This window comes from Catharus ustulatus, unplaced genomic scaffold (assembly GCF_009819885.2).
Source record: "Catharus ustulatus isolate bCatUst1 unplaced genomic scaffold, bCatUst1.pri.v2 scaffold_109_arrow_ctg1, whole genome shotgun sequence".
NCBI lineage: Eukaryota > Metazoa > Chordata > Aves > Passeriformes > Turdidae > Catharus > Catharus ustulatus.
In genome coordinates this window covers 8681-29765 of record NW_024879456.1, presented here as the reverse complement: position 1 = coordinate 29765, position 21085 = coordinate 8681, and the positions used below count along the sequence as shown (strand labels likewise).

Genomic DNA, 21085 nt, shown 5'->3' with positions numbered 1-21085 from the left:
GTGCTGCAGCAACTCTCGTCTTTTTCCCATGCACGACACCTTGCTGAGTACAGCTCATTCAGCAGGTGAGCAGGGGGATGCAGTCAGGCCTCCTGATCCAGAAACAGGGATGGTAATTGAATTGAACACAATAAGGTGCATGTGCAGAGCCCAGTAACTTGAGTTCTTGGGGCTCCTTGTCAGTGAGTAATAAGGTTTTTTCCCATTGTCTCCACAGAATGAGGGTGTTCTTTGGGGGAGGGAATGACACTAAACATTCTCGTAGAACAAAGGTGCGTGGGCTTCTATGTAAGATTTTTAGACCTTCTGGGTATTCTGATGGTGAGAAGGGAATCACTACCAGGCAAGATGACAGTGGATTATCTATGGCTGCTGTTGACAAGCAAAAGTGATCTTAGGTAAGTGTCTTGGCCTGGGTTACTGATATGTTCTTTTGGGGTTGAGGAACAATCCATGCCTCCAAGGATTGGGTCAGGATGATCAGGAGCCGTAAGTGACTTGACAACATGTTGACAGATGGGAGGGTGCTCTTTCAAAGGAAAGTAAGACAGAATATTAGTGGGAGAAACTTAAAAGGCTGTTGGAGAAATTACACAAAAATTTCAGCGACTGAATCAGGAGGGAGGTCAGGTTCTCCACTTACTTTGGGGTGGATGCTTCGGAAGGGATGCTACCGTGACATCTTTGGGTTTGTCCTGTGCTTGGGGAGCCACATTTGATTGCATTTTCTTTTGATTTCCAGGAATTTAAGTGTTTATCCACTTTTACAGAACCCATTTCAGTTCTGAGGATGTGGAAACACGCGTATCCACGCCCCCAAGTTACTAACTCATGAGATCCCATGACCTTCTATGACTCCAGATCCTTTACAAGGACTGACAGCATTCCATCAGCTTTTGATGTTTATTTTGGCTAAAATGCCTCAACATCGTTGGGTTCAAGTTCTCAAATGAGCAAATTAAAAAGCTTATTGTGAACACAGCCTTACATAACCTTAGGTGCGGTGTATTGACCCAGACGTCTCCTCACTGCTGCTCTAGTGTTTACTTCAATGTCTGATGGGTTCTTTCTATTATTGCCTGGCCAGTGGAGGAATATGGGATGTCCTTCTGATGTTCCACTCCCCATTACTACAGGAAATCTTCAAAGGCCTTAGAGGTGTACGCTAGGCCATTATCAGTCTTAATGACCTTTGGGATTTCCAACACAGAGAAGGCCTGCAACAGATGTTTTTGTGCATCTATGGTCTTCTCTCCTGTGTGGGCAGAGGCATAAACAGCTCCAGAGAAAGTATAAACTGACACGTACATATTTGACTCTCCCTAACTGGGGCATACATGTAACATCTGTTTGCCACAACTCTCAATTGCCAAGTCCTTTTGGATTTACACCTGAGCCTAGCAATGGTACCGCTAGCTTTTGACAACTGGGGCATGTTGCTACAATCGCTTTTGCCTGATTTTGCCGCAGATGGAACTGGCATACAAGACCAGGGATGTTTTGATGGAACTGTTGATGACTTAACTTGGACTGCTGAAAAAAATATCAGGTAGGCCAGTCAACTGTACTGGAGTGGCCAGGGCATTTGCTCTTCTATTACCTTTGGTGATAAAGCTGGGAAGGTCAGTGTGTGATCTGACATGCATCATGTAATATGGTTGCTCATGGTGGGAGACTAGATGTATTAATTATGAGAGCAAGTCAAAGATAACTGGGTTTGAGACTTCTCTTCTGCACTGGATATTACTCCTGCTACATAAGCCAAATCCATCACCAAATTGAATGGCACTGAAAACTTCTCAAAGGCTCTGATAACAGTGGCCAACTCAGCAACTTGAGGGGAACCCTCAATTTTTTTAACATCAGTCTCCCACTGCTGAGTATGAAGAGCCTTCCAAATCATCACTGACTTGTGGGATGCTCTGGACGTGTCAGTAAAAATGGTCAGAGCTTTGAGTGGCTTTTGGCTTTTGTCTTTCTTTTGGACCAGATGAAAAGCAGAATTAAATACAGTAAATTCACGAATACAAGCCGCACTGAGTATAAGCCGCATCTCTGGGTGTTGGCAAATATTTTGGTTTTTGTCCATAGATAAGCCGCACCCAAATATAAGCCGCTCTGTCGTTCGCAGCGAGGACCCGCGTGCAATTAGTAACAGAACCGTGGGAGGGCGGGGTTTACTGGCTGAGCTAAGGCTGTGCAGGCTCGGCCCGCTAGGGGCCGCTGACGGGGCCAGGTGGCCCAGCCTGGTGCTGCCGCTCGGGGCCAGCCGCCGCTGCCACTGGGCTCGGTCACCCCGGGTCGGCACTGCCCTGCGGTGGCAGGCAGGGACGGAGCTTCCCCCGCTCCTACGGCAGTGGTGGCGGGCAGGGATGGAGCTTCCCCCGCTCCTACGGCAGTGGTGGCGGGCAGGGACGGAGCTTTCCCGCGCCCGTGGCGCCGGCGGCGGGCGCGGACAAAGCACCCCGCCTCCTCCCCGGGTCGCGGCAATGGCTGCGCGGGGCTCCCGTCGGCTCCCCGAGCCGCGGCAATGGCAGTGCGCGCTTCCCCCCCCCTCGCCGGGCCACGGAAATGGCTGCGCAGGGCTCCCGTCGGCTCCCGGAGCCGCGGCAACGGCGGCACACCCCCCCCGTCGGCTCCACGGGCCGCGGCAACGGCGGCGCCCCCCCTCCGTCAGCTCCCCGGGCCGCGGCAACGGCGGCGCCCCCCCCCGTCGGCTCCCCGGGCCACAGCAATGACGGCGTGGCCCCCCCCCTCCTTCCCGGGCCGCGGCAATGGCGGCGCCCCCCGCCCCCCTGTCCTCCCCGAATAGCGGCAATGGCAGCGCCCCCCCCCCCCTCCTCCCCTGGGCTGCGGCAGAGGAGGGAAGAAGAGAGCTCTCCCGCCTCTCTCCCCGCCCCCCCGTGCTGCCTGCAGGGAGCCAGGGCAACACGGTAACACTGTAACAATTGCGAAATGCCGGCTTTTACTGGCAGGTGCTTGGCTCGGCGCCCTGGTTGGCACTTCTGGGGTTGTAAATGCCAGAAAATTATTCACATATTAGCCGCCCCTGACTATTAGCCGCACTTCCGGGTTTCCACCAAAATTTTTGTCAAATTGCTGCGGCTTGTATTCGTGAAATTACTGTAATTTGTGAGTTGGATGATGAATTGAAATTTGTCCAGAGTAGTTATCCAGAGCAAATTGGAGGTTCTCATTTTCACTCAGCAAATGCTCTAGTGCTTTATTTGTAAGTCTCCTCATCGACAATTTAATTGGCAAGTAAATGTATGCAAAATCACATCCCACCAACACACACAACTGTGCCCTAGCCTTTCTTATCAGTTGTGCCATCAACTCTTGTGGCTTGGTAATGCTTTTAGACAATTGATGGCTGAGGAATACTCACTCTACAATCAAGAATGGGTCCCCCTGGCCGTTGTCGCATTGAAGGATGAACCCATAGAGGTGTGATAACTTCCCCAAATAACAAACTTAAAAGGGAGGTCTTGCCTGCAACAGTGGGTTTGCTTGATGGACAGTGCCGATTGAACCTTCTCTAGCACTTGTTCAACCTCTTTGGTCAGGGCCATGGAGGTGTTTAACTCCTCTGCCCCTGTCAGTATATTGAAAAGGGGAGCTAGGTCTTCAGTGGTGATACCCAGCCAAGGTGGGACCCAATTTAGAAACCCATACAGCTGATGAAAATCCCTCAAACTTTTTGGTCCTTTATTAATTTCTAGCTTCTGGGGTGTTACAGTTCTAGTGGTAATTTCAAGGCCCAAGTACTTCCAAGGTGGCATCCTTTGTACCTTTTCCTGCTGGAGTTCAAATTTTGCAGCAGCTAGGGCATTAATAGTCAAATCCAGAACGTATGTTAACTGTTGGTCATTGGGGGCACACACTAGCACATTGTCCATATAATGTAGGATGATGGCTTCCCCCACACCAGCATGCACTGGGGACAGAATTTTTGCAACATACAGATGGTTGGGTTGTTTTTCATGCCTTGCAGCAACACCTACCAATGGTAGCACTTCATGGGAGCTTTTCAGTTGATGGAGGGAACCGAGAAGGCAAACCTGGGGCATCGGCAAGATCTAGGGGAATTTGGAAGAAAAATCTTTGATGTCTATCATGGTCAAATTCCAATTTTTGGGAGAGCATTAATGGGGAAGGCATACCCGGTTGGAGAGATCCCATGTCCTCAATGATATAATTTATTTTTCGCAGGTCATGGAGGAGGTGCCACCTGTCCTTCCTCAGCTTCCTAATAACAAAACTGGAGAACTCCAGGGGCTACTAGTTGGCACAATATTACCTTTGGCTAGTTGCTCCTCCATGAGTGCATTGAGTGCCTTTAATTTGTCTTTCCGCAGCAGCCACTGATCCATCCAAACCAGAGAATCAGTCAGCCAATTCAATTTCTGGATAGGGCACTCCTCAATGGCTGCTATCAAAAATCCTGAGGGGTTTTCAGGATTTCCATTTTCATCCCCCATTGAGACAGGGTATCTCTCCGCCATAGGGGAACCTTGTAATTTAAAACCAATGGGTGCAAAGTGGCCAATTGCCCATCTGGCTCCTCAATTTGAACAATGCTCTTCAATTGTCTTGCAAATTGGGTGCCCTCTATACCCGCTACCTTATTGACCACAGGTTGCAACTCCCACTGTGATGTCCACTTGGTGGTGGGAATGACTGTCACATCTGCCCCCCGTGTCCAGCAGACCTTCAGGTGATATATAATCCCCACCCCAACAAAGCCCACAGTTGATCATGGGCTTGTCTTCTACCACCTCTGCCCAGTAAATGGTGGATGGTGGTTGGTCCTCTATGGGCAGATTCTCTGGCAGTGGTATGGCCTGGGCGATGATGTGGCCCTGTGGTAGGAAGAAGGGTGGATGGACACAGCGTGCTATGAGAATGAGTCCCTCCAGGTAATTTGATGTTACCTCTGGAGAGATCTCAGTCTCTGGGGGTGTGTGTTTTGTGTCCCCAATGACAAAGAACTTACAGTCAAATCCGGGTAATAAATCTCTGTTTCTAGGGTTAACTGACGCAACATGCCATTTCTTATTTCAAAGACCCAGTCCCTTGTGGTTATTAAATCGAGGGATCTTTGTGGCTCCCATACTTTGTTCAAATCTTTATGATGCTGTTCTGCCCCATTTATGTCCTCACGTGGGTCAGGCCTGTGCTTCCCACTTAGTTTTTTGTTGACCCCCCTCCCCAGATGTAAAAGGCCCCTTTTTACGGGGGTGTTGACAAAACTTCACAATATGTCCCTCCGCCGATAATTATAACATAAAACTGATCCCCTCAGTGGTTGAGGTACTGCTGGTGTTACTGTCCTTTCATCTCTTCCTCTTAGCCCTCCTTTTGCTCCACGAGATTCCGGATCTACAATGGCTCTCTTAGTGCAGGCCTCTATGATGAAGTTGAGAGTTGGCGGTGGATCAAAGGGCAGGCCCAAGTTGATTCGCTTGCAGGTATCATTTGCGCTCGCATGGGCCAGCTCCGTTAACACTTCCTGTTGTAACTGCCGACTCACTACCTGCCACTCAACTTCTGTCTGGAGCCTCTCAATGAAATCTACAAAAGGCTCAGAGGGATATTGCTTAATAGTGGTATAATTTATCTTAGATCTTTGGTGAAAATGATGGTAATGCTTTCTTAGCAGCTCCTCTGACACAGTTGAAAACAGGCCGTGGTATTTTCTTGGCCTGTTTCCGTGCCTGAGCCCATTCCCCTTTGCTGTATAAATGATCTATAATGATGGTATTATTTTCTGCGTCAACAGCACTTTTGGGACTTCGCAGGAGCTCAGGAAGGAGGTCTTGTAGCAACTTCTTCCATGTCCTCTCCCATAGGTGATACTCTGTTGGTATGAGAGACATAAAAACAAATCTTTGAGGTTGCCGGGGAGCAACACGTTGGATGAAAAAGTAGCCTTTAATAAGAGGCCTTTAAAATACTCACTTTTAAGCTCAAACTCTTTCTGAGCCCTGCAAAGCTCCTTTTTGTTTTGGCAGAGGAATGGTTCCCATGTTGGATTCCTTCCCATCTGGCTATAATCAACTGGAGTGGCAAAAGGTAGAGCCTCCTGTTCTGTGTTCTGGTTTCCAGACCCACCCCCTCTGGTTCTGGTAGCGTTGGAAGCATGGAGCATGGGAACCAGAAGTCAGAATAGGATGGGTGGAGCTACACAAGAAAGGGGAGGAGTCCTAGGCAGGGTTATGATAGGAAGGGGAAGGACTTAATTATGATGTAATGAGAGGAGGAGCCAGTGGGGGAAGAGCTGATGTGAAGGAAGAGGTGGAGTCTGATGGGTGGGAGGAGTCAGGGAAAGGGAAACAAAGGGGAGGAGACTGGAAAAAGTTGGAGGAGGAAGTTGGGAGAAAAGGGTTATGGGGAGAAGAAGCACAAGTGGGGCTCCATGCCATGTGGTCACTGCCATCTTGTGCTCTTTGGGGGCCATTTTGAGTCACAGGGAACAAACAGCCATTTTTTACAACTTGAGAATTACCAACTGGAATTGAGGGAACAGGCTGAGTGACTAGGCAAAGGTCCCTGACAGCAGGGCCCTCGCTGCCTAGACAAGGATGCCCAGAAGACTGCAGAGAGCCAGGGCTTGGATATAAATCTCCCTCTGCTGCATAGACAATCTCATACCACCCTGTCTTGTGCAGCAAAATCCTCATTCCCTTGTGGTAAAAAGCAAACTTAAAAGGGTCCAGAGACCAGTCTGGGGTGAAGCGGTGCCTTGCGCAGCCAACCCAGAGGCTTTTGTTTCGTGGCTCCCCTCAACTCCTGGGAGCACTGCACCCTCACCCCTCCACTCTTGTAAGATCTCACTCCTTAGGGACAATTCAACCACCACTGGCCTCTGGAACAAAAAGCCACAGACAAGGTCCTCCGCCAAGAATAGATCCTCCTGGGTGCTGGAAGGGTTGCCTCTTCACCCCTGGGAGCACCACCAACCAGAAGGTGGCATGCTCACACAGGGGCCACTGATGGCAGCGAGAGTCTGAGACCCTTAGGGATGGCCTCTCCACCGGGTCCCAAAAAATCAAAGTCAGGGCCCCACATGTGGCGCCAGCCTGACACGGTGCCGGACTCAACCTGCTAGCTCCTGACGCCGTATCAAGGAGCAGGCTGTTCACAGAAACAGAGATCTGAGATATAGCTTAGCTAGGTAGAGGCTCTATGGCACTATGGTCTAATCAGGCACAGGCACAGGCACAGGCACAGGCACAGGCACAGGCACAGGCACAGGCAAGGATGAGGGAGAGGTCTTCCGTATGGTTTCCAAGGAAGTTTATTACCAAGGAGGGTCCAGGGACTTTTATACAGGGGAGGTTCCAGGGCAGGGTACAACTTCTCAGCCAATGGGGGAAGGCTGGGGAGGAGCACACGGCAGGGATTACAATATATAACCCAGTAAGGAAACACTCGGGGAGGGAACAATTAAAAAAAGTCAATGGGGCTTCCAAGATTAGGGGATTTTCAAAGGGGATTTCTAAGCAGAGGGTTGCCATAGGGCACAGCCTAGGCTAAACCAACAACATAAGGGGGAACAGGAACAAATCATTAAAGAAGAAACACACCACATCATCTCCCCTAAACTCAAAGGAATAAGAACACATTACAACACTCCCAGTTTAAACCAGGCTATCTCAAACTCCCTCCCAGTTACTCCCAGCACACCTCAATCCCCCTCCCAGCTCCCCCAGTGCCTCTCCCACACCCCCCTCACTATGGGGTCTGGGATGTGCTCCAGTGCTGGCTCAGGGGGTGCTCCAGGCTGACGAGGCAGTTGGAGTTGACCCCTCGCTACAGGGGGTTTCCAGCAGCACCAGGAGCTGGTGGGTCCGGTCCCCATTAGGCACCAGGTCGGTGGCCCCCACATGCCCCAAGAGCTCCTGCTGGCCCTGGAACCCCCTCAGCTGGATCTTGGCAGGGTAGAAATCCATCATGGAGCAGAGCAGGTAGCCGGGGCCGGGCTGGGAGCTCAAAGGCCACAGTGAGATGGACAAACTGGGGGGCACTGGGGGAGAGTGGGGATACACTGGAATAAGCTGTAGGGAACTGGGAGAGATGGGAGAGGGCTGCTGTGGCACTTAGTGGGACTGGGAATGAAACTGAAGAGAGTGGGGAAACACTGGGAGTGGAGTGGATGGGGGTAAAGGGAGAGGGTGGCGGTGTGTGACTGGACTGAAAAAGGACTTGGAAAGGACTGGGAGCGATTGGGAAGGCATTGGGAAAGAGAGTAGAGGTCTGGGAGCGGACTGGGAATGGAATTGCTGTGGACTGAGAGTAATTGGGAGAAACTCTGGTGACACTGGGAGGGACTGTGAGGACACTTGGAGAGACTGGGATGGACAGGGAGAGAGTGGGATGGACTGGGAGAGCCACCGGAGTACTGTGGGGTGAGGGGGCAGGAGGCTCCAGGGATGGGCACAGGAAGGGCTGACGTGTCTCAGGTGATTCCCAGGGAGGTTTTGAGGGGCTCCAGGGTCATTCCCAGGGCAGGGTCTGAGGCGACACGCTCTGTCCCATGCTCACCTCTGCGCTCCACCAGGAACGGGCTGGACAACTCGCAGTTGTGCCGGCAGTGTCTGTCCACTGCAGCCTGTCTGTACTCTATCCTGTTGCTATAGGGCTAGGGAGCGGTGATGAAAACATAGCAACAAAACTTCCTTCTTCAGAGGCAGAAAAAAGCAAAAGCCAAAAGCCCTTTATTAAAGAAACCACACTTTATAGACTAGATTGTGGAACTGAGGATAGACTTGATTTCATTGATGCAAGGAATGTAACACCCTTGTCAAGTCTCTCACACAATCCAGCAGGTGTTAATCTCTGTTATTAATTCTTTTTCTTGTGTTTATCTTTAAGCAGCTTGAGAAAATCTAAGTTGTAACTTTCCTGGCTTTCATCAGTATCCCACACATACATTCCAGGTCGCTGTTCCAGTACCTGGCAACCTTGTCCCCAAAGGTGTCCCTCACATACAGCCCCACATGTGCAGGAACTGCTCCCAGCTGGAGATGCTCCTCTCCACAAACCTCCCGCGGTCGGTGCCGTTAATGAAGTGACACTGGGACTGAACCATCTCCTGGAACAGCCCTGTGTGTGCAGGACACAGGTTCGGGGGTGCCCCCCCAGCAGCCCTCCAGTAGCCAAGAGCTCCAGGGAAACCCCAACTCTGCACCCCCAGTGTCCCACGGCCACCATGGGATCCTTCTTCCTATGGTCCCAGTTCCTCTTTTCCACCCTTCTCTGCATTTTCCTCCCTCTTTCCCATAACTCCCCAGTTGCCAGCCCCACTCCAACACCTGTTTGGGGGTCCTATCTCCCTCTATCCCTTTCTTTCCCCACGGGTCCCACTGTTCCCACCATCTCCCTTCCTGCCCCTCACGCTCACCCGAGAGCACCGCGTCCTCACCCTGGGGGGCTCCAGTGCCACTTATATGGCCCCAGCAGGCGCCACACGCCCCATGGCCAGTGCCAGGCAGGTTTTGACACCTCCGCCCTCCCCAAATTCCCCTGGTGGAGGGCACAGGGAGCAAGGGTGGGGTGCGGGTGGAGTCCAGGTGAGGAGCACTGGGTGCTGTGGGACCGCCGGGCAACTGAGCAGTCATCAGTGTCACGCGCTCTGATTGGCTCAATTACAGTAATTTCATGACTATAAGGCACACCGGATTGTAAAGTGCACCTCTGGGAGTCAGCAAATGTTGCAACATTGTACATTATATAACGCGCACTGGACAATAAGGCGCACCTTTTTTTTTTTTGCAGCGAGGAGCTGTGCTGCGCACAACAAAATAACGAATTAGTAATGGAATCCCGCAATTGTGGTGTTTAATGGCAGGTGCTCAATTTGGAAACATTTTTCACAGATTGACGTAAGCTTTAAACGCAGCCCCAGGCGCCCTTCCCATGCCGCAGGCCCTGGCACTCCCGCCTTCCCCCGGTGCTGACTGGTGCGGCTCGGCACAGCCGCGGGGCCGCCTCCCTCTTGCGGCTCCGTGCTGCCGCAGTGCTGTTCCCCCTCGCGGCTCCGCGGAGCCGCCATGCCGCCTGTCCCCCACGGCTCAGTGTTGCCGCCGTGCCGCCTGTCCCCCATGGCTCAGCGTTGCCGCCATGCTGTTCCCCCTTGTAGCTCCGTGGTGCCACCATGCTGTTCCCCCTCACAGCTCCGCAGAGACACCATGCCGTTCCCTCGTGCGGCTCGGCACTGCTGCCGTGCCATTCCCCCTTGCGGCTCCGCAGTGCCATCTATCCCTCGCAGCTCTGCGGTGCCATGGTGCCGTGTCCCCCTTGAGGCACGGTGCTCCTGTGGCACAGGGCTCCCATGGCTTGGGGGGGCATGGGGCTCCAGCGGCGCCGGGGCTGCCGCAGCTTGTGGGGGGGGGGGTGGTTTCTGTGGCTCGGGGCAGTTGCGGCTCACACTTCCAGGTTGGCAAATTTCTGAACTTTGTCCATATATAAGGTGCATCCAGATTATAAGGTGCACTTCCAGGTTCAGACAAAAATATTAGTCAAAACGGTGCACCTTATAGTCATGAAATTACTGTATTTTAGTGCCTTCTCTCATTGGCTGAGGAGAGGTCTGGGAGTTGAGAGAAGGAACAAGAGAGATCCTGCCCCAAATCCCAGCAGGGGACCAACAGACCCAGCCTAGGCACAGGGAGGGAATTTATTATCAACCAAATCACAGCAGCATAAGGAGAATGGGAGAGAAATCTCTCCAACCTCTTCCCCTCAACCAACAGGGATCACCAGGACCATGGATCACCAGGGCTCTGCCCAACGGGGTCACTGGGGATCATCCAAAAACGATCCTCCCACGGGAGATGGAGATGGAGCAGTGCACAAAACTCTTCCCACATTTGCAGTGCTTCCCTTAGTGGTGCCTCCCTTGGTGTCAGGTCAAGTTTGAGCTCTGTGAGAAGCTCTTCCCACACTCAGGACACTCGTAGGGCCTTCTCCCCGGTGTGGATGCGCCGGTGGGCAGTAAGGTTGTCATTACATTTGAATCCCTTCCCGCAGTTGAGGTAGCGGAAGGGCCTCTCCTCTCTGTGAATCCGCTTATGTTTGAGGAGATCGGAGCTGGTCTGAAACCTCTTCCCACACTCAGGACACTTGTAGGGCCTCTCCCCGGTGTGGATGCGCTGGTGGTTTCTCAGGGCAGAGCTCCAGCCAAAGCTCTTCCCACATTCCAAGCAGGTGTAGGGCTGTTCCCCTGTGTGGGTCACCTGGTGCTGCATCAGACAGGAGATGTCACAGAAGCTCTTCCCACATTCCCCACACTCGTAGGGTTTTTCCCCAGTGTGGATCACCTGGTGCCGGATCAGATGGAATCTGTCTCTGAATCCCATCCCGCATTCCCCACACTCATAGGGCTTTTCCCCAGTGTAGATCCTCTGGTGCTGGATCAGCCAGAAGGGCTTTTCTCTAGTGTGGATCCTCTGGTGCTGGATCAGATGGGACCTGTAGCTGAAACCCTTCCCACATTCCAAGCACTCATGGGGCTTCTCCCCTCCATTAGGCTTCTCCACCAGCTCTGAGCTCTGCCTGGAACTCCGGCTGCCTTCCTGGCACAGGGAGAGTGCTTCCTCCTCGCAGCTCCCTGGGCTGGGTTTGCAGTTCCTCCTTGAGAGGGATATCTGGGGCTTTTCTTCCTCCTCCATCCACCACAAATTAGGAATGAAAAATCCTGGTTTGGGGAAAAAACAAAGACGAGAGGGCCTTGGACTAGGGGTTACTCCTTCCCTAAGTGCAACTCAGGAAATCACTGGGCATCTTGTGTCTTTAAGAACCTCCCACACCCCAAGATTCACCCTGAAAATCCTCCAAACATCACAACACAGATCAAAAATTTCCCAAAGAGCAAGATTCAGTCAAAACCTCTTGCATAATATAAATATTCAGGCCCCGCAAAAAAACAAAGCACCAACATTTAGCCCAATAAAGTTCAGAAACACCAAAACTGACCCCTATGAAAATCGTGGATCCTCCCTCTCTCCAGTCACCTGTTACTTGTAGGGGGGGGACAAGGCTCCTGGGGCTGGGGGAGAGGCTGAAGACACAAGGAGGGGCTGAACCTTGTGCTGCTTCCTGTTTCTGCTCCACCTTCTCCACCTCCTCCTTGTGTGTCCCTATTCTTCCTCACACTCCTCTACCTCCTACTATTCCTCATTCTCCTGCACAATCCCACCTTCTCCTCCCACGTGCATCATGTGCCTATTTTGTTCTTCAACCCTGCGGCTCCTTCCCTTCTCCTGCTGCCCCCAGGCCCAGCACCCACTGCTGGCTCCCTCTTCCCCCCAAACCCACAGCATCCCAGCCGAGGGGCAGGGATGGAGCTGGGGCAGCTCGGCCTGGGGCAGCGCTGGGCTCTCGGCCGCTCCCGCCCGCACTCGGTCCCCACTGCAGCCGCTCCCGCCACCACAGCGCGGGGGGGCCCGGCCTTGGCGCTGCCCCCCTCCCACCTCCCCAAATTCCCCTCGCGGGGGGCGCTGGGGCCCAGGTGGGGTCCAAGTGGGGAATGCTGGGAGCTGCGGGTCTGCCTGGACACAGGAGAAGCCATCAGGTTCAGAAAATATTACTAACTGACAACACAGACTGCTGCCCAGCCAAGTTCCTGCTAAATTCATGAACTACTGGAAGAAAAGCAAAGACTTAACAGAGCCATGAATATCGTTAGCTATACAAAAGTGGGGTGCATATTAAGGGGGACTCAAAACCCAGGGGCTCTCAGATCCTTTCACCATCTTGAACCAGGTTCCCTCCTCACACTGACACCATTCACTACTTCATGTCAAAGATGCTTTCTGGGGATGCCCACTCACACAGGATGCTAAACTGCATTTTGCCTTGGAGTGGGAACAAGTGGTAGAAGGGAAAATGGTAAAGACATGGACAATCCTTCTGCAGGATGCACGGAAGCACCAGCCTTACTGGGGCAAGCCTTGCAGAAAATATCACAAGAATTTTCCCCAACCCCATGGGATTGGGTTAATGCAGGATGTGGATGACTTGCTCCAATCAGGAGGAAAAGAAGTGGTAGAAGCCACCTCTGTGAAATGCCTGAATGTTCTAAAGGCTAAAAAGTAACTATGAGTATTTGGAAAAAAAAAAGTACAAACGGTGGATAAAAAGGTTAAATATTTGGGACATATTCTGACTGGAGGTTTGTGCTGTATTGACCCAGAGAGGGACCAGGGAATATCAGAAGTAATCCAGGACTAAAAAGGACTTGCAAGAAATCTGAGGATTAAGAAGAAATTGCAGGACCTGGATTGAGGATCCTCTGTTCTAGGCACAACATTACGTTACTTTTTAAACCCAGATACCCTCAATGTTGTGGTACAGACATGAAAAATCAAATAAAACTTAAGAAATTGAAAAAAAAAGAAATTATTCATGCTGCAGTCATGGCTCCACCAGACACAGAAAAGAAATTTGAATTGTATGTCTATGCTAAACAGTGCCATGCCAAAGGAATTCTCGTGGTTAGGTGTTTAACCCAGTGGCCAGAGTGGCCTCATTGCCTGCAGAATTGTGCAGCCACAGCTTTAATGGGACCTCAAGTCCAAAAACTGATAGCAGTTGTTCAAGTGTGGCACCAAGGTAAAGCTTTGATAACCAAAAGAGCTTCTACATGGATGAGCAGTGATCAGTGATTACAGAATGGAACTTGTTCAGTGGCACAGGAGGATTTAGAATTGAGGACAGGGGAAGGGTTTAACCCAGCCTCCTGTTTGAACAGCCTGCACAGGGGCTGGCAACAAACCCATGGCTGCATTCAAGTGACAGAGCTCCAGAGCCAGCACAGGAGACATTGAGGAGACATTCCCTGGCCTGAGGGACAAAATGTGTTTATGGATGGGTCTGCAAGGGCAGGAAAAGGGAAAAGAGTTCCAAGACACACTGTAATTAAGGAAAGGGAATCAGACCAAGCGCAGGTCACCGCCCGCATGCTCAGCTCAACCGGCGGAGCTGGGTGTGCTTGGAAGAGCCTGGCACTGAAATGCCCTGAGCAGGAAGGCTCAAATATCTGCTGGTGACAGCATGGCAGCTAACAGGGTGCCAAAAGCAATTCTGACTTCTTCAGCAACCACTGGATCGACTTATTAAGGTATTTCTAAAACAAATAATACCAAGATAAGGGATTGTGGAAGCAACAGACTCAGATGGGGAACTCATTTGACAGCAAAGATCCCTCAGGGGGCTCTGGCTGCTTTAGGAATACAATGGGACCAACACAAGCCCTGGCACCCCCAGAGCTCAGGTCAGGGAGAAAGAATGAATGGGGAAATAAAGAAACTCCTTTGAAGCTGGTGATAGAAACCAAGATGCCACAGGTACGGCTTTTGCCATTGGCTTTGGAAAGGATAAGAGCCAGACCCAGGGCAGATATTCAATGATCTCCCTTGGAACTGGTGTTTGGAATTCCTTACCCTGGTAATTCTCCACCTAGTAAAGAATTATCCTGCTTTTGTATTGTCAGTTAGGTTTGGGTTGGGAATGTGATAATCAATTATTATTCCTAGAAGAAGTAGAAAAAAATGGATTGCATTGGAAATTTTTAGTGTATATTTATGGGTGGCTCTTAGTGATGGCAAAATTTCCGTATGGGTTTTTCGATGTTCAGCTTTAGGATGGATTTTGCAAAACCAGAAGGGCTTTAAAGGTGATGCTTTAATGCATAACCAATTAATAGAATACTGTTAAAAAGGAAAAAAAAAAAGGAGATTGATGGGGTGCCACATGTGAGTCATCCAATGGCTGCTATTGAACACATGCATCATTCTAGGAAGCCAGGAGAGGAGCTTTAGAAATGCAAATTAACACTGCTGGAGCAAAGTGTGGACAATGTACCAGGGTCTCCTTGCCTGGGGGAGCAATTGGGCTGATTCCCTCTGTCCCTCACCCCAAGCTCTGCCTGCTTGCACAGAGGGAATTTGCACAGCTAAAGGCAGAGCCCACAGTGAGGATATCTGACTGCAACAGAAACTGGTTAAGCTGCAAAGGGAAACAGCAAATGGAGAATGTTGTGAAAACTTCACTAAAAAAGTGGGAGGGAATCATCCCTCTCCCCACTCCAACATGTGCTGTCACTGTCTAGGTCATACAGGGTGTATTAGAGCACTGGGGTGTTTTGCCTAGTCCAGAGAAATCACTTGGGAATCCAAGCATTTGATGATTTAATTAGAGAAAAGTGGTCAACTGATGCAGCCCTGGATGGAGGGGGCACCCAAAAATGTGGAAAAAATGGGGAAAAGATGAACAGGCACCAGAACATATCCTACAACTCCATGGACCAGCAGCCCCTTAGAATGCTAACAAATTCATATCAGGAGACAGAGAATCCATCCATAATTTGAGTGGCATAATTAGGTTAAAAACAAAATATTGTTACCATTATTATTATTACCATTATGTTTAATATTCACACTATTATGATTACTGTTATTGCTGTTACTACTCTTGTTATCACTGGTGTTATTATTATTATGTACTGAAGAATATATTATCAGTCTTTGAAATAATAACCAACCTGACAGCTCCAGCTCCTGACCTTCTTGCTGAACAACCCACTGAAATGAGGAAGGAGACATTTCACCATGCAATGGGATCAAGATTATCTATTTACACAAGAAAGAAGAGTTTGTGGAAAATTAAATGACTCAAACTGCTGTTTGCACAGAGATGATAAGCGAAAAGCGGTGAAACAGATAACAAAGGAAATGAGAAACTGGCTCATGTACCAGTCCAAATATAGAAAGGATGGGAATAGGACACATTTTTTTGGCTCCCTGGCACACCATGGGTTAAACGAATGGTGTTCCTGATCTGATAAGAGTGCTGTAGCAACTCCTATGTTTTTACCATGCATAACTCTCTTAGGTTGCAATAAACTGTATTCTATCACCATCTGTTGAAACCAAGTGGGGCAGTGATTCTTATCTCCATGGGAGATTTTCTCTGCTAATGGGCCATCTGTTAAAAACCAGGCAGGGCAGTGTTCTTTATCTTTTCCAAAACCCATCCTACCTCCAGGAAGATGTCATCTGCTAATGGGCCCTTGAGTCCTACTGATGACTGATAAAATTATATCATCCCATTGGGAGATGCTCCAGCCAGGACAGGAGCCAAGTCTTTCCTACCTAGATAGAAACTGAGATTTGAAACATCAGGGTAGTCTTTTTTCCACTGGATTCCAAAGGAAAAGTGAGCCTTTCCACATCATCGATGGACCTTCAGAGGAAAACTGCACCCTTCTACAGGAGCACTGCTTCAACTGAACCACATCTGTCACTCCAGGAGGACTGCAGCCACCATTGAATGAGACTGCTGCCAACACCCTGACTGATGGGTGTCAGGTTCTATTCTGACTCTGTCAGTGTTCTGGGTTTGTTCTTTGTAATACCATATTTCTTTTTAAATTCTCTAAGTAAAGAACTGTTAGTTCTAATTTCCATATCTTTGCCTAAGAGCCCCTTAATTTCAACATTATAATTTGCAACGGGGCAGGGAGATTACATTCTCTATTTCAAAGAGAGGCTAGGCTCCTAACTTTCTTAGCAGATACCTGTCCTCCAAACCAAGACAATGACACCTTGCTGAGTGCAGCAGGTGAGCAAGGGGATGCAGGTGGCAGCCAGGCCTCCTGATCCAGAAACGGCTACAGAAGGACAGGGAGTGAGGTCACTGAGAATAATCCCAAAATCAAAGAGGAGCCAGGAAAAGAGATTGAACCAATGGTAATTAAAGTTAGTAAAGATAATTATTGAGAAAATGAGAAGAGGGTTTGAACACAGTAAGAAGAATGTGCATTGAGATAAGGCGGGGGACTTGAACAAGAAGAAGTAACAAGGCAAATGAGCAGTTTCGGAAAATGTTACTAATTGCCACGGACTGCTGCTCAGCCAAGAACCTGATCAATTCCTGAACTTCGAGGAGAAACACATAACAGAGGCGATAATATCACACGTTAAACAACAAGAGGAGGGGTGCATATAAAAAAGGGACATGCAGCAGGCAGATGGGAATTCTGAACCTTCCAAGTACCTCAGCCAGTGGGGAAAGGGAGAGGGAGATGCAGCCGGGAAAATGAGGATAAAAAGGAGGCTGCGTTTTAGAGACCACATGGCAAATGCCGCATGGCCTCTCCCTTTGTTCAGGAATAAAGTCACTTTCCCAGGACTCCTCGGTCTCCTCTGGGCACACAAACCTCTGGCGACGGGAATTTTGCCGCCCAGCCCCGGGCCCAGGGCAGCCACCTCTGTGCTACCGCCAGGAACCGGGACGAGCCAGCGCTGCTCCGGCAGCGGCTCCTGCCGAGGCCCCAGCGGGAAGGAGAGCGCGGGCAGCCGCTCCCGCAGCGCCCTCAGCCCAGGGGGAACACGGGCCGGCCACGGCACAACGAAGCCGCCAGAGCCCCCTGCCGCCCCCTGGGCCCGCCCGCAGCGAGCCCCGAGCCCCCGCAGAACCAAGCACAGCCCTCACCTGCGCTGGGGCCGCCTCCGAGCTCCGCCGCCGCCTCACCGGGCTCCGGCCGCTGCCGCCGCTGCCGGGCCCGCCCAGAGGGTGCCCCAAGGGCACCTTTGCCGCTCTGCCCAATCAGCGCGCGAGATCGAGGAGTGACGGCAGAATCAGCCAATGGCAGCGAGGGGCGGGCTGGCCCAGCCCCGGCAGCAGCCCCGGGGCTCTCTCAGCCCGTTCGCGCTCCCAGACTGGGGCAGGGCCCGGCCCGGGCTGAGGCCGGAGCGCCCGCCGAGGCCGGGATGGAGTAAGGACCCACCTGCAGTTCCAGCCGGAGCAGGGGATGCCTGAGAGATGCCCCGAGCCCGTAGGAAGGCCCTGCAGGGCCATGGAAGTGGCTCCTGGCAGGACTTGTGAGCCTGTAGGGGATCCCCGCTGGAGCAGCCTGTTCCTGAGGGACTGTGTCCCGTGGGGGGGACCTCGGGCTGGAGCAGAACAAGGATTTCTGTCCCTGAAGGGGAGCCTGTGACATGACCTGACTGTGCCCGCCATCCCCTGTGCCTCTGGGAGGCGAGGGAATATGGGATAAAGTTAAGCCTGGGAAGGAGGGAGAGGTGGGGGGAAGATCTTTCTTTAGCATTTGGTTAACTTGTCATTATCGTGCTCTGATTTGTCTGATGATAAATTCAATTAATCTCCTCAAGTCAAGTGTGTAGTGACTGTAAGCAGTGATTGAACTGTCCCTCCCCTTATCCAGACCCTCGAGTCTTTGCTCATGTGTTCTGTTCCCTGCCCAGGGTAAGGAGGGAAGTGACGGAGAGGTTTTGGCCTCTCTCAGGCATCCCCTGCTCCAACCCGCGCTCCTGCCGAGCCTGTAGGTAGGTCCCGGCTCCATCCCGGACTCAATCCCAGCTCCCAGCACCCTCAGCCCCTGCTTACCCCGAGCTCCCGGTGGTTCAGGACACCAGCGGTTCTTTGCCCTGATAGACGGGCCGGGACCAGCGCCAGGAACCGCTCCTCAGGCGAGGTTTGCGAGAAATGGCGGAGCTCGGGAAAAGGGAGGGGAGTCCGTGCCGTGTGCAGAGCCCGCCCCTCGCTGCCATTGGCTGATTCTGCCGTCACTCCTCGTTCTCGCGCGCTGATTGGACAGAGCGGGCATAAGCCCGGCCCTGGGGCCGTAGCCAGGGCACCGCAGTTCTAATACTCAGCCAGGAGCTGCTGTGTAGAAAATGCTACCTGATGTACATTGTCTGCAGTGTCTGTCTTTTAGAGAAAGAGCAGCTTTTAACCCCTCAGTGGGGAGGTCCCTTTCAGGTACTGCTCACCACTGAATGGGCACTGGGAACTGCAGAGTGGGAGTGGAGTCATGGCAACAGAATGAAAGGCCCAGGAAAAGAACCCAAAGCATAAACTATAACATCCAGACCAGGTGAGATAGAATTGACTCTCAAGCAGAGACCGAGAGATAACCAAAGAAGTACGAGGACATCTGAAAAGAGGGTCAAGCTTCCACCAGCTGGCTTAAAGATTGTTTTAACAACACTTTTGGGGAAAGTTTGAACCACATCTGTTATTAATGTAATTATCCTGTTTTATTGGATGGAAATTACAAGCGTATCTGTTGAGGGGAAGTTCACAGGGAACTCGTAAGAGGTGCTGCAGCTGTTTCCTTAGGAGCCAACAAGGGGAGTCAGACAAGAAATAGAGGGAAAGACCAGGTGGCCCCTGTGTTCACCACCGAGAAGATTGTACAGCCCTGCTGTGGGCAGCAACCCCATAGCCATGGTAAGGTGGGGGCAAAAAGGCCACACCAGACCTCTGTCATTCCTCAATTGGTGTTTAACAGGTGAGATACACCTGCTATGGGCAGTAACCCCATCAGCATGGTAGATGGTCATACCAGGCCTCTGGGATTCCCTTTTCTCCATTATGAATAAGTGGGACCTAAGGAAAAGCTGAGATTTTTCTGTTCCCACTATCGTCACCCACTTCAAAGGATGCTAGTATGAAAAATCTCAATTTTGAGAAGAGTGAATCATTGGAATCGAAAATAAGAGTCAATTGTTTGAGCCAAATGACTTAGGAGAAGGAAAAAGGAGGTTTGTTATAGATGACTAATGCCATGGTTTGCTCTCACAATTAATGGATGAATACTGCGTTTATGTTACGTTTTATGGATGTATAATGGTGTTATTGTACTATATCCTCCAATAGTCCTTTATCCCCTCCCCCTTGTGTTGTTGTCACAACATGGCTTAGGTAGTCGGGGCATTTGGGCAGGGCCAGTGTCTTGGTTTGAAAAGAGAGGTGTGCTAGGGAAAGCAGGGCTTTCACTTAAAATGGAGAAAGTAAATCCCTCCTGTGAATTAGTATCTTTTGAAATTAAGGGGCTCTCTGGCAAAGACATGGGGATAGGAATAACAGTTCTTTTCTAGTATGTGTGTATATATATATGTATGTATATAAAGGAAAACGAAACAACAACAACTAACTTTGAAATTAACAACAAACAGAACAGGAAGCCAGTGACAGCTCTTTTGGTTGTGGGCGCTTTTTCCCTGTGGTGCAGGCACTTCCCGGTGGGCAGGGGCAGATGCGGATCCTGCTTGGCTGTGGGAGTGCTGGGGGTGATAGAGGCTGTGTCCTGGGTCCTCAGAGTGTCGCTCCCGGTGCTCCAAACAGGACGCTTGGAGATGGCAGGCTGAGGCAGGAGAGCGTCCTAGCAGGGACCCAACACCAGAAGAGGCAGCTCCCGGCGCTGGGATGGCGGGGCGAGGTTTTCCAGCGGCTTCTGCTCCGAGAGCCAAAAGCGAGCGAGTGCCAGCACTGCCCCCAACTCTCCTTTACCTGCCTCGAACCTCGAGCACTTCCAACCCTTCCCCCCACAGCCCTCGCCCACCGCCCTCCTCTGAGAGAAACTCCCAAAAAACCCAGGGAAGCTCTCCCTGCCCCATCTCAAGGTCTCAAGGACCGAGCCATCAGTGCTCCTTAGCATGTCAATGGGAAAAAATTCCACAGGCAGAGAGGGAAGGAAAAATCAACCCCCAAGAGCCGGCTTGTTCCTACACCTGAGCTCCAGTCCAAGCTGTAAGAAAGTGTCCAGCAATGGACGGCAGAGAAGGAGTTCACCGACAAGACTTTGGGAGGGCCCGGGGGCATAAAAGGCAGAACATCCATTCTGTAGGTGAGCACGGGGGGTTTAGTCCTGTGCTCCCAGCGCTGATATGAAGGGTCTTCATTTACTTCTCATGATCCTGCTATAGGGTTTTTGCAGTTTTCTGACAGAAATCTCTCCCCTCCTCCACTCATCCAAAGGGGCAGTTTCCCCAGTTTGGAAGAAAATCAAAGCCATGCACTGATGCTCCTGTTTTGGGGGGTAGGAGAAGTGAGGACTCCAGGGCTTCCCGCTGAGGCGGAGCCAGCGAACACGCAGGGCTGGAAAGGCGTGCCGGGAGCTGCGGAGAACTTTGTTTGTGTTGTGAGGCCAATCCCGGCTCGGGCCGGGCCCGTTCCAGGGCTGTTCCTCATCTCCGGCTTTGGCCTCGCCCAGCCCGGGGGGCCCTGAGAGCGCGGGCCGAGGCTGGGCCGTGTGCAGAGCCCGCCCCTCGCT

The 21085-nt window shown here is 51.3% G+C and overlaps 1 pseudogene; it reads right to left on the bottom strand.

Moving 5' to 3' along the window:
• The window catches only part of LOC117011325, a 28125-nt pseudogene extending 7439 nt beyond the window's left edge, over positions 1-20686 (bottom strand).
• Between the last annotated feature and the right edge of the window lie 399 nt (positions 20687-21085).